The sequence below is a fragment of the Marmota flaviventris genome, chromosome 17 (genome assembly GCF_047511675.1).
Source record: "Marmota flaviventris isolate mMarFla1 chromosome 17, mMarFla1.hap1, whole genome shotgun sequence".
Lineage (NCBI taxonomy): Eukaryota > Metazoa > Chordata > Mammalia > Rodentia > Sciuridae > Marmota > Marmota flaviventris.
The window spans coordinates 9,145,870-9,157,987 of NC_092514.1; positions in this window are offsets into that span (position 1 = coordinate 9,145,870).

Consider the following 12,118-nt stretch of genomic DNA (forward strand, 5'->3'; position numbering starts at 1 on the left):
ATTCTTCACAGTGTAGTATTTTTTAAAGCTACTCAACAATCCCCAATTGATTTCTTAAAATAAATTGGAAATCATAATAAGAAGTTTGAGAAAAAATCATTTGAAATAAGATTCTAACTATAGTCCACTGTTTTCAAATTAATAAACTAATTTACCCTACAAATGATTGAATAGTTTTGTGATTTTTTTTTAACCTAAACTTTCAGATAATTTTCTTTCCTATTTTTAATTATTATAAACTTAACCAAATCCAAGTTAAATTTGGCTAATAGAATATTAGGTTAGTGCCATTTTGAGAACTGTCTAAAAAATTAAGAGCAATCATAATTTATATAATTTTAATCATTTAAAGAAAAAAAATCATACTTTAGTTTTATATTTTCCTTTGATTTTTCTCTATGTATCTGTAGCTAGAAAATTGAAAGGGAATAAAAGACATGTTTCTCTGATTCTTGAGATGTAATTGCTTTATATTCATGTAATTTTTGTTAAAAACAGATTTTTGAGAAATTGGTCAGTCTGAAGTTTTCAACTTTTCATAGACTTCTAGTTATTCTGATCACATTTTTTTTTTTAATTTTTTATTGTGGGTTGTTCAAAACATTACAAATTTCTTGACATATCATATTCCACACTTTGATTCAAGTGGGTTATGAACTCCCACCTTCACCCCATACACAGATTGCAGAATCACATCAGTTACACATCCATTGATTTACAAATTGCCATACTAGTGTCTGTTGTGCTCCACTGCCTTTCCCATCCTCCCCCCTCCCCCCTCCCCACCTCTCCCCTCCCCTCCCCTCCTCTCTCTCTACCTCCTCCACTGTATAACCCTGAGGGTCTCCTTCCATTACCATGCAATTTCCCTTCTCTCTCCCTTTCCCTCCCACCTCTCATCCCTGTTAAATGTTAATCTTCTTCTCCTGTTCTTCGTCCCTACACTGTTCTTAGTTACTCTCCTTATATCAAAGAAGACATTTGGCATTTGTTTTTTAGGGATTGGCTAGCTTCACTTAGCATAATCTGCTCTAATGCCATCCATTTCCCTGTAAATTCTATGATTTTGTCATTTTTTAATGCAGAGTAATACTCCATTGTGTATAAATGCCACATTTTTTTTATCCATTCGTCTATTTCTGATCACATTTTGAATAAATAATTTGTAAGGTCTTTTTATGAAATTAATCTTTATATACTTGGTGGTTAGTACTAATCAGAACCAGATGTTGTACAAGTAAAACTGATTTTGTATGATTATGTATCACATGGTAAAAAAAAACAAATAGACTCAATAGGAAAGAGTGAAGAGAGAAAATGTGAAATGTTAGAAATGGAACCATTCTAAATTATCAGAACGGTGGCTGATATACAGCCCATTCAGAAGTTAAGTACATTCCAGCACCATTTATATTTGAATGTGTGAGTTGCCTTTTTTCCTAACGCTTTCAAAAACAGAGTGCATAGTGATTTGTTATTAGCAATGTATACCACACCAAAATAAAGTTTAGATGCAGGATGGCTGAGTAATGATGGTGATAAATCTATTAATTTGAAGCTGGCAGAATATCATTATCATTGTTTTTTTTAATAGTGGAGAACAAAGGTTTTGAAATTGATCCCAGGTAATGAATAATGATAACTGAGTTAATATTGAAATTTACATAGAATGATAAACTGAAAATCCATAATTCACTAGTCAAATGCATAAAGTATTTCAAAATTCATTTTATAGATAATCTTCCAAATATAATTTATAATTTAATTCATACAGTAGATTAGTTTGCATTCTCTAGAGAAGAAAAACAATATTAAAATAGATACATATATATGGGCTGTAGCTGTAGCTGAGTGGCAGAGCACTTGCCTCACATGCATGAGGCACTGGGTTTGATCCTCAGCACCACATAAAAATAACAAGTAAAATAAAGGCATTTTGTCTATGTACAACAACAACAAAAAATTTTAAATAGATGTATGTGCGTAACTTTTTATCACTACTGTAAACTTTTTTTTTTTTTGGGGGGGGCGACCGGGGACTGAAATCAAGGGTATTTGACCACTGAGGCACATCCCCAGTCATATTTTGTATTTTATTTAGAGACAGACCCTCATTGAGTTTCTAAGCGCCACAATTTTGCCGATGCTGGCTCTGAACTCACTATGCTTCTGCCTCAGCCTCCTGAGCTGCTGAGATTACAGGCATATGCCACTGTATCCCACCAACTACTGTAAACTTTTGACTCATGTGATTATGGAGGCTGAGAAGCTCCAAGATCTGCACCAGACATGCTAGAGACCAGGGGAGTCTATATTTCCTGTCTAAGACACAAAAGACTGGAGTGGACTGATGTTCCTGTTCAGTACAATTAGGCAAGAAGAAATGCTTACTTTTTTACTAAGTATTTTATTTTGTTTAAGACTTCAATAAATTGAATAAGGTCCACTCAAATAGGGGAGGCCAATCTGCTTCACTGAGTCTACTGATTAAATGTTATCACATTCAGAAACTTTGATGGATACATCCTATTATTTTTTTCTATTAGAAATAATGTCCTAAAATTATGGTTGCCTTATATCCTCATCAATTTAATACATAAAATTAACCAGACATAATCATATTATTTCACATTTTATATAATACATATGATTTTATTAATTTTTCTCAACACATTTTTTTTTTGTTTGCACCAGGGATTGAACCTAGGGACAATTAGCCACTGAGCCACATTCCTAGCTTTTTTTTTTTTTTTTTTAATTTAGAGAAAGAGTCTCACAGAGTTGCTTAGGGCCTCACTAAGTTGCTGAGATTGGCTTTGGACATTTGATCCTCCTGCCTTAGCCTCCCAAGCCACTGGGATTATAGGCATGTGCCACTGTACCTGGCCCTCAGCTCAGTTTTAACAATAGCATTTTAAAATTATATTTTGTAAGGCTACTTTTTCTTTTTAACTCCAAAATTTTCATAATATTGTTGTCAACCTATACTACAATGTATTTTCATGTATTTTAACACTGAAAATTTATAACTTGGGGTTTTATTTTTTATTTGGTTTAATAGTATAAGATGCTTATATACATGTATATTTCTCTATGAAAAATGAAAAAATGTAATGAGAGATAGAAACAGAGTTAAAAAGCTTTTTGCTATTTCTTCTCAAATGCATTGTGTTTTGAATTGATGTTCCTCATACAAGATATTCTAAACTTGGAAAACACTTTCCCTTAGTAATAACAAGGTACTAGGTGTTTGGTTTCAAAATAATTCCATGACAACAAATTTAATCCATTTTATAGCTGAACAAAAACATTATTTTCACCAAAGCTCTAGCTTTCTTCCATTCATTTTTTTCTATGAAAAAGGCTTTGGCCTGTGTTTTATTTCAGGCTTTATAGCTAGGAAGTCACACTTGTCTACAAAGGAAAAGATATTCCTCAGGTAATGAAGAGAGCCTTCCCTTTGTTCTGAGCTGTTACTTCTGTATTTTTCACTTTATTGAATCAGGGGTGGGGGAGAGATGAAATCTGAATCATGGAATTGGTAAGAGAATCCTAAAACTACTTTGGTTTACTTACTTTGGGGATATAAGAAATTGAGTATCTCTGCTATATTAACATGCACTGTGCCATGTCAACAAACATTGAGAACATTGTATTGAACAGCCACTGATGAATTTCTCCATGTTCTTTTTAGGTTAACTAAATTTTATTTCCCTAAGGAAGATAAATTCATTGAACTAGGTATACAGAAAGTGTGCCCATATATCAAATAAGTAGATATTAGGAAGTCATAAGGAAATGATGAAATAAAGAAAAACCTCTTTCCACTGAGCCCAGCTTGTGGTAGTAGGAACAGTGAAGAAATCCATAAATAGCTTCAGACATCCTATACTGTTGAGGTGTTCATGTGTCTTGGCCAGAAAATGCTTTTGGACTTATTCTTGACTTCCCACTTGAAACACTGGAAAGTTTGGAGCACAGTAATTGCAAATATAGTTATAGCTGCCTATTTTGTTGAGATGTTTCATGGATTTCACATGCTTGTCAATTATTGAATTGGAGTATCTAACTGAAAACAAAGCAGTAGCACATATAATAAATTTGAGCAAAACTTCCTTTCTTCCTTTCCTCTTTAGATTTAATGCAAATATATTCAGGACATCAGTGTGTGTGTGTGTGTGTGTGCGTGTGTGTGTGTGCACTTTATTATTATATAGTATATAATTATATATATTGCATCATATATAGACATGTATTTGTATATGTGTAAACAAAAACACATACTCACACATCCTAGTGGTTCTTATTCAGGAATGATTTTTTTTCCTCTAAGAATTTTTCACAGTGCTTAGAGTTGTTTTTGATTGTGGTAACTAGTGAAGATGTTACTATTGGCAAGTACTATGTAGAAAATAAGGATGCTGCTTCACATTTTACAAAGCACAGGATGGCCTCCCACAACAAAGAATTGTCCAGTTCAAAATATTAAGGGTGAGGTTCACAATCTAATAAATCTGAGAGCTATGTACAATAAAACTATAATTTGTTTTACATATATATATATGTGTGTGTGTGTGTGTGTGTGTGTATATATATATATATATATATATATATATATATATATATATATATACACACACACAAATAATTTGGGGGTAAAAGTAACCAAATGATTTCTTAGAATTAATTGCTTTAAGAAATCCATTTAAAGAAAGCAGAAATATCAAACATTTTTTCATGAATCTTTACATAAAAATAATGAAAATTACATTTCCCTTAAATGCCCTGAAAAAATTGAAATGATGCTTGGAGCACTATGTCAAGTCTAAGACATCTTCTCATTACCATGAACTCTGCTTTTTACAACTAAGAAATGAAGCTGCACCATTTAAAACATATATCTGCTAAGTGTGAAGTGAATTTAAATATTTTTTATGCTACATTTTACTATGCAATGATTTTAAAAAGAGCAGTTTGGGGCTCACATAAAACTTATTTTGGGAGCTGTGTGATTATTACATTAGTGTTTCACATGCTTCAGAACACATTCGTTAAGATAAAATTAATAATTTTCATTAACTACCTGTGATTATTTGGAGTCATTTCAGAAAAGAGCAGTATTGAAGATTATTTCCCCAATAAATCAGTCACAAAGTTACTAACATATATTAGATTAAGTTTTTTTGTCCTATGTCCTTTTGTTTCATAAGTACCTATTTAGGTTAAAAAAAAAAAAAAGCAAAAATGTAGCAATCTTAAAATAGCAGTAACTTGCTGTGGAATTATTGGAGAGAATATTAATATAGGATCACTTGAAAAGATCCAGAGACAGAATACAGGGAAGGCAAAATTTCTTAATGCCAATGGGGAGAAAAATAGACTGGAAAGTTGACCTGTGGTAAGGAAAAAAAAAAAAGCCCTTGGCCAGACACCAGATTGTACACTTCCTAAGATAAAGTACGTTTTACTTTCAATTCAGACCAAAGTCGTTCCCAAAGCAAGGAGTTAAATAAAAGTTAAATAATATAAATTAAGATATTAGGCAAACTGAGACAGGGAAAGAAGAAAAGACAGAAGGTTACTCAGGTAAGATATTGGAGTTCGTTTTTCTGGAGACTCTGAGGAATTAGGTAAAGCAAGCCTTTATTTTTTTATCCTATGAGACAAGAAATTTGAAGTACCTGTAAAATCAAATCCCTTTCTCTTCTTCAACTTACCCTTCCCACAAGCTGAACAATCAATCGCCTGTGAGGTATCAGGCAAAGAAAACCTCTCAGGCATAGAAGCAGAGAGAGGCCTGAACAGGGAATGTTGGCAGCAGCTGGGGAAGAACTCAGAGGCAGCCAGAGGTGAAATGGGGACAAGGTACCTAAAATATCTATGCAAAGAATTTAAAATATTCCTTAAAATATTTAAACCATTATTTACAATTAAGAAACAAACAAACAAACAAAAGACTCTACATGGGAAAGAAACTGAAGCTCACAGACGAATTAATCCTTAACTCATATATATAATGCATTAGCCAAGTCTGAAATACAGATTTCCAAAGCTCCAATTGCATGCTGTTGACTTTTCACTTGTCTTCACTATGAAGTACACTGAAGAGAGAACCATGACTAATGCTATACCAGGAGAAATGTTGAGTCCTTAAATGGGATAAAATGAAAAAGATTCATTTAAGGAATTTGTTAGGAATGGTGAAGACAAGAGCAGCATTTGGTTCAAGGATCATCCAAATTCTTATAACACTTAAAAATGCATGTGAACGACTGGCCATCCTAACTTCTACTGTTCCTGAGCACTACGAGAAAGATCTGGGGAAAGGGATGATTTTGTAAAACCAAGTAACTTGCCATAATCAATTTCTTGCAAGGAAAATTAACACTAGATCAGGGATGTTCTAGCTTCTGAAAAGGTGGGAATTAATAGATTTCTTGTATAGAAGAGAAGAAAGTAGGAGACTGATAAAAATGGAAGACAGAGCCTACCACTGAGCTTTGTATATGTTGGCACAGAAACCCTAGACTGATTCTGGAATAAATTCAGTGCAGAAACGAACAATGATGCAACGAAGCAATGGTGTAGTAAACATTTAGCCAGGGAATGAAGGAAGAGGATGATGGGACTCCTGATGAAAATCACAGATATTATTGAAACTCATTATCTCTCTTATTTTAGTACCTTTTAAGAGAGCTGTCATAGCATGTTCCTGTGAGGTCACCAGAAGAGGCTCATAAAAGATGGTAAATTCAGAGGCTTTCATATATATATACACACTTCTCTGTTCAGTGAGTTTCCTACTTTATAATTTTATTGATGTTTTCTTCCCCTAACCCAAAACATAAGTATAGTATTACACTGATCATATATGCCTGTCTTGTGTAATGGCGAAAGGACCACTGTTATGAGGAGATGAGTGATGCACAATCTACTAGAAGTCAGTGCAAGTATTCTCCCAATTAACTCTATTTTATATATTCTTCATTAATAGCATATGTCTTGGATCTTTTGCATTATGGTTTCCAGTTCTTTCCACATTCTTTCTTCTATATGCCTTTTGAATATGTCACTTGAGCTGAATGCTCAGTTAACTGAAATTTATCTTCAAACTATTTGTTCATTTTTCAAATATTGTCTCATTTCTCTTTAGCCAGACTCCAGGGCTTGCCTTTATTTATCCAGCAGAGACCACCTATAGCTGGTGGTGAGCTTTTTTTAAATTCCTTTTTCAATCAACAACAACCATACCATTCCATTCCATTACTCAGACACCTTAAAAAGGAATGTTCTAGAAAACCTGCCCTGGTTTTCTGTCTTGAGTAGTCTTTAAAATTTTTCCGCATGTTGCCAAAGAAGAGCTAAAGTGCTATGTTGGGGGCAGCTCTGCAAACAGAATGAGTGAGAAACTCTGAGCCTCCCGATAAGAAGGTTTTCTTTTGCTTTGTTTTAATTCACCACAATTCCAAAACTTATGAACTATTTTCCAATGAGCCAGTCCAGAAAGTGGTATCAAGTATGAAATACATTTAAGGCAGATTTAAAAGCCTTTTGAGGGCTGGGGTTGTGACTCAGTGGAAGCACACACATCTGGCATGTGTGAAGCACTGAGTTCGATCCTCAGCACTATATATAAATAAATAAAATAAAGACATTGTGTCCATCTACAACTAAAAAAAAATTAAAAATGGCCTTTTGATTTGCAAGGTACATCTGCTTCCTATGCTTCAAAAATAACTACGATAAGTGTATTTTTATTCTTGTTCAATAACTAGCACTGGCCATTTTGAGGGAGGAGCCACTTTTTTGATTAAACCAATTTTTCAGACACTAAAATAAATTACACTAAAGCAGGCACCCTTTTCGAATCTATTTTGTAATCATCAACATAGCATATGGCATTATCTCAGACCTTAAACATAATTAAATGTCAGAAAATGTCATGTGAGTTTTCATCCAGTAATGATTCATTAATTATTCTACTAGGGTACTTTGAAAATCTTTAGATATCATAGTCTTGCTGCAAGATCTTCAAATTTGTAAAATATAATATTTAAATAATATTTGGCTCTTCCTTTGGGGTCTTTATCTTCTGGTAATTTAAGCACAGATGAGCAGCTTGAGCATGACCAAGCACCCTTTTAAATACACAAGGCATGTATTGCTGTGAAAGACCTGCCAGATAAAACACAAAAGTGAAAATGAATCAACTAAAGTGAAGTACATTCTGTACATGCACACATGTACATATGTGTAAATATGCATACATATGTGTATATTGCATATATACACATACAAATATATACATATATATATGTATACAAATGCATATATGTGTGTGTATGTTTGTGTATATATATACAAACACACACTACATGTTTTATTAATTGGGGATCAAAAAAATTTGGTTTTGAGTTTCCATTTTTCTTTTTCTGTTTGGATAACATTTAAATCAGTACAAAATGTTGCCAGAGTCTGCAATTGTTTATTTATACCATCTTATTATGCCAGGCACATGAATTCCTTTAATAGAGAAAAATATCTCATATTCTGCAATAAAAAGTTCAGATAAATAATGATAAATAATGCAAAAATATCTAGGAAAAATGCTTTGATATCATCATGCTAACATACAAAATTTTTACATGAAATTTTTCCTGACATATTTGATAAGTGTTTGAATTACTTGTTGAATAGCAAAGATGAAAGGAATTGAAGGTAGAAATTTTCACACTTATTTAATTTATAAAGATGGTCATGGTAACAAAAAGCCACTTAAAACATGCAGTTTTAGAAGATGAACTTTTCCTATTTGTATCTTCCTTGCCAATTCCTTGATTCAAATCATTATTATCTCTTCATTATGGTTTGAAAGCTCAGCTTAGTCAGCATTAGAATCTTCTGGTTTTATAGTCCCACCCCCACAGAACTGATACAGATTTAGTGTGGACACAATATCCTGCAACATTTTCAACTTTCCCAGGTGAATCTGACATAGTTGCCGGGGTCAGTTTAATCCCCTTAATCATTTACAATCATTTGACTGTACCTTCTATTATAAGAATATTCAGAAGAATAAATTTCAGCTAATCACTGTCCTCCACATCAACTTGAAATTGTTCCACAATTTTTTCATATGTCTTCAGCTACCCAGACCCTGCATATAACTTACCAAAACGACTTAGTTTAAGATTCTTAACTGTTTTTCATGCTTCCTAGATTCTCTGTTCATTTTCAGGTTGATCTAAGCCAAAAATTCACAAGAAGTATTGCTTCTCACCTTCAATTAATTTATCTTGGATCTGCTTTCTGAGATTTGACTCTAGAGGTTTCTTCTTGGTCAGCTGACACAACATAAAGCTTTGTCAAAAATATATGGTGCAGGGCTGAGGTTGTGGCTCAGCAGTGGAGTGCTCCTCTAGCATGGGTGAGGCACTGGGTTCAATCCTCATCACCATATAAAAATAAATTAATTAATTAAAGATATTGTGTCCAACTACAACTAATATATATATATATATATATATATATATATATATATATATATATATATATAGAGAGAGAGAGAGAGAGAGAGAGAGAGAGAGAGAGAGAGCAGAGCCAGGTGCTGTAGTGTATTTGTAATCCCAGCAGCTCTGAAGGCTGAGGGAGGAGGATTTCGAGTTCAAAGTCAGGCTCAGCAAAAGCTAAGCAACTCAGTGAGACCTTGTTTCTAAATAAAATAAAAAATAAAAAAAGACTCTGGGGATGTAGCTGAGTGGTCGTCGAGGGCCCCTGAGTTCAACCCTAATACCACACACACACACACACACACACACACACACTATATATATATATATATATATATATATATATATATATATATATATGCCACTGAGATATCATAACATACCATATTATAACATAATATAAGGACATTCCTCCTGGCTTCTGCACTTCTCCATCCCCTGGCCCAGCATCTACTTGCAGACACCTCAGGAATTTTCTCAGCCATGTGGCAGTTATTTCTGTGGACCAGCAGCTCTGGCCTGCCCTTGTCCTCTGTTAATCTTCTTATCCACATATCGGCGTGGTCCTGTGGACAAGCTGCAGCCCTTATATGGGAGATTTTATCATCAGGTTGCTTATTAATTCTCTTCAAAGACAGACTGTCATCCTGGGATTGATGTGGGGAATAAGTAATGGGTTCCCTTTTCCAATATTTTTGGGGTGAGGGTATTTTCTCTCAATCCTAGAAGTAGTAGTAATCACATTTTGAATTTGTTATTTCTTCATGTCTTTGAGTTCTCTTTTTTTCTTTTAGCTATATTTAATTGTTTATTTTTGTACCTGTATTTCCTTTGTTCAAATCGCAAATCTGATTTTTGTCCTGACTGGATTCTGCCAAATATTACTCTAAAAAAATACAACTGAAAAGTGCTCCTAGATCCAAACCTCTATGAGGGCTCCTGGCTGGGAATATGACACCCCTGGGAGCAATTCAAGGTAATGGCCTGCAGAAGGTGCCAGGGAGAATGGTATACAGTGTTAGTTTAAAAGTTACTCTTTATTCACTGGTATATATTTTAAACAGCCACCAAATTATATCAAAACAATCTATATACACTCCCTCTGCCATAACATGTGCAGCTTCTAAACAATACAAGCACATCTTCTTTATCGTCTTTCCTCAAAGGATGAACATAATGCCTAGAATATATTGGGCATTTAATAAATAGTATTACAGGAGGTAGAAATTATGAAAAACTGCACAATAAAGAACAACACGCCCCATAAGAGAGTAATTGTGATCAATCAGAAAAGGGATATCAGAGTCAGCCAACATTAGATCAGAATAGGATGTGACATCCTATATTTTGTAACATTTTCTAACATAGTATGTGTTCCTTTCCTGTTTTTCTCCTTTATTTTAAGAAACATCGTGAGACTCCTCTTTAACAAAAGTAAGTTATTATTTACTAATTTGTTATTCTACTTTGAAAATGAAAATGAGTAGTTGACATCCCACAATACTTGGTAACATTTTGTAATATTGTGTGTGTGTTTTCCTGTTTATGTGATTTAAGAAATATCCCAAGATACATCTTTGACAAAGTCATTATTTAATAAATTGGTATTCCACTTTTTAAAAAATAAATGGAAATGTGCAGATCATAATTGATTTTACCATGCCATTTTTGTTTTCCCAGATACAAAAGAAATTATGCATTAATTGTATGTGAATCACAATATATACTGTATTATCATATTATATTTCCTGACTCCAAATATATATATATTTTTTCCTTTCTCAAACTATCCAAAAAATTTAAATCAGTCCTTTAATCTTTAAACAACTTTTGTTACCTGGCTATTAATATGTCAAAACTATACCAGCCAACTTGAATTCAGTGAAAACCAGAAAGATCAGGTTATTGTGATTAAATTGGTTGGTTGAAGTTTTATACCAGAGGGAATCAGTGGAGACTAAATTGAATCATAATTCCCCCTCTCCATGTCCTCTGTCTATGTCACCCATGAAAACTTTATATTCTAAATCTATAGAGAGACTCTGAGGCAAAGTGCAGAGAATAGAATTGTCCAAATCACTGTCATTGCCACTGCAGTTATTCACTTTCTACCCTAAAAGAAAAAAAATGTAGCACAAAGAAAATGTAATATTTCCACATGACCCTAAGAAGCCCTGTAAAGTCTTATAAAGGTAAAGCAATCTATCCTGCTGTCCTAATTATCAAGGAGCTATAAACACCAGTCAAGATACTTTGTTGATTTATGAAAGGTTGGTAAGTGTACAGTGTGAAAAAGTGTATAGGGAAATGATTTACAAAATGTTTTCTGAAGTTTCAGATCAGAGAGTAAGAAGTAAAAGGTTGAACTGGTTATTTTCTCTTTTAATGTGAATATATTGATCTCTTTGGGCTCAGAAATTTAAGAAAATCCCTATCCAGATAATTAGAAGTAGCTCAAGACATTAGCTTTTTTGTTTCTTTACTTACACATAATAAATCTCAACTGTAAATCTGTAAGCTCTGAATACGTCGTAATAAAACTACAGCATGGGCAAAGTCTTAAAAACATTGGCTTCTGATCTCAAACATAACTTTAGACCAAAATGCAA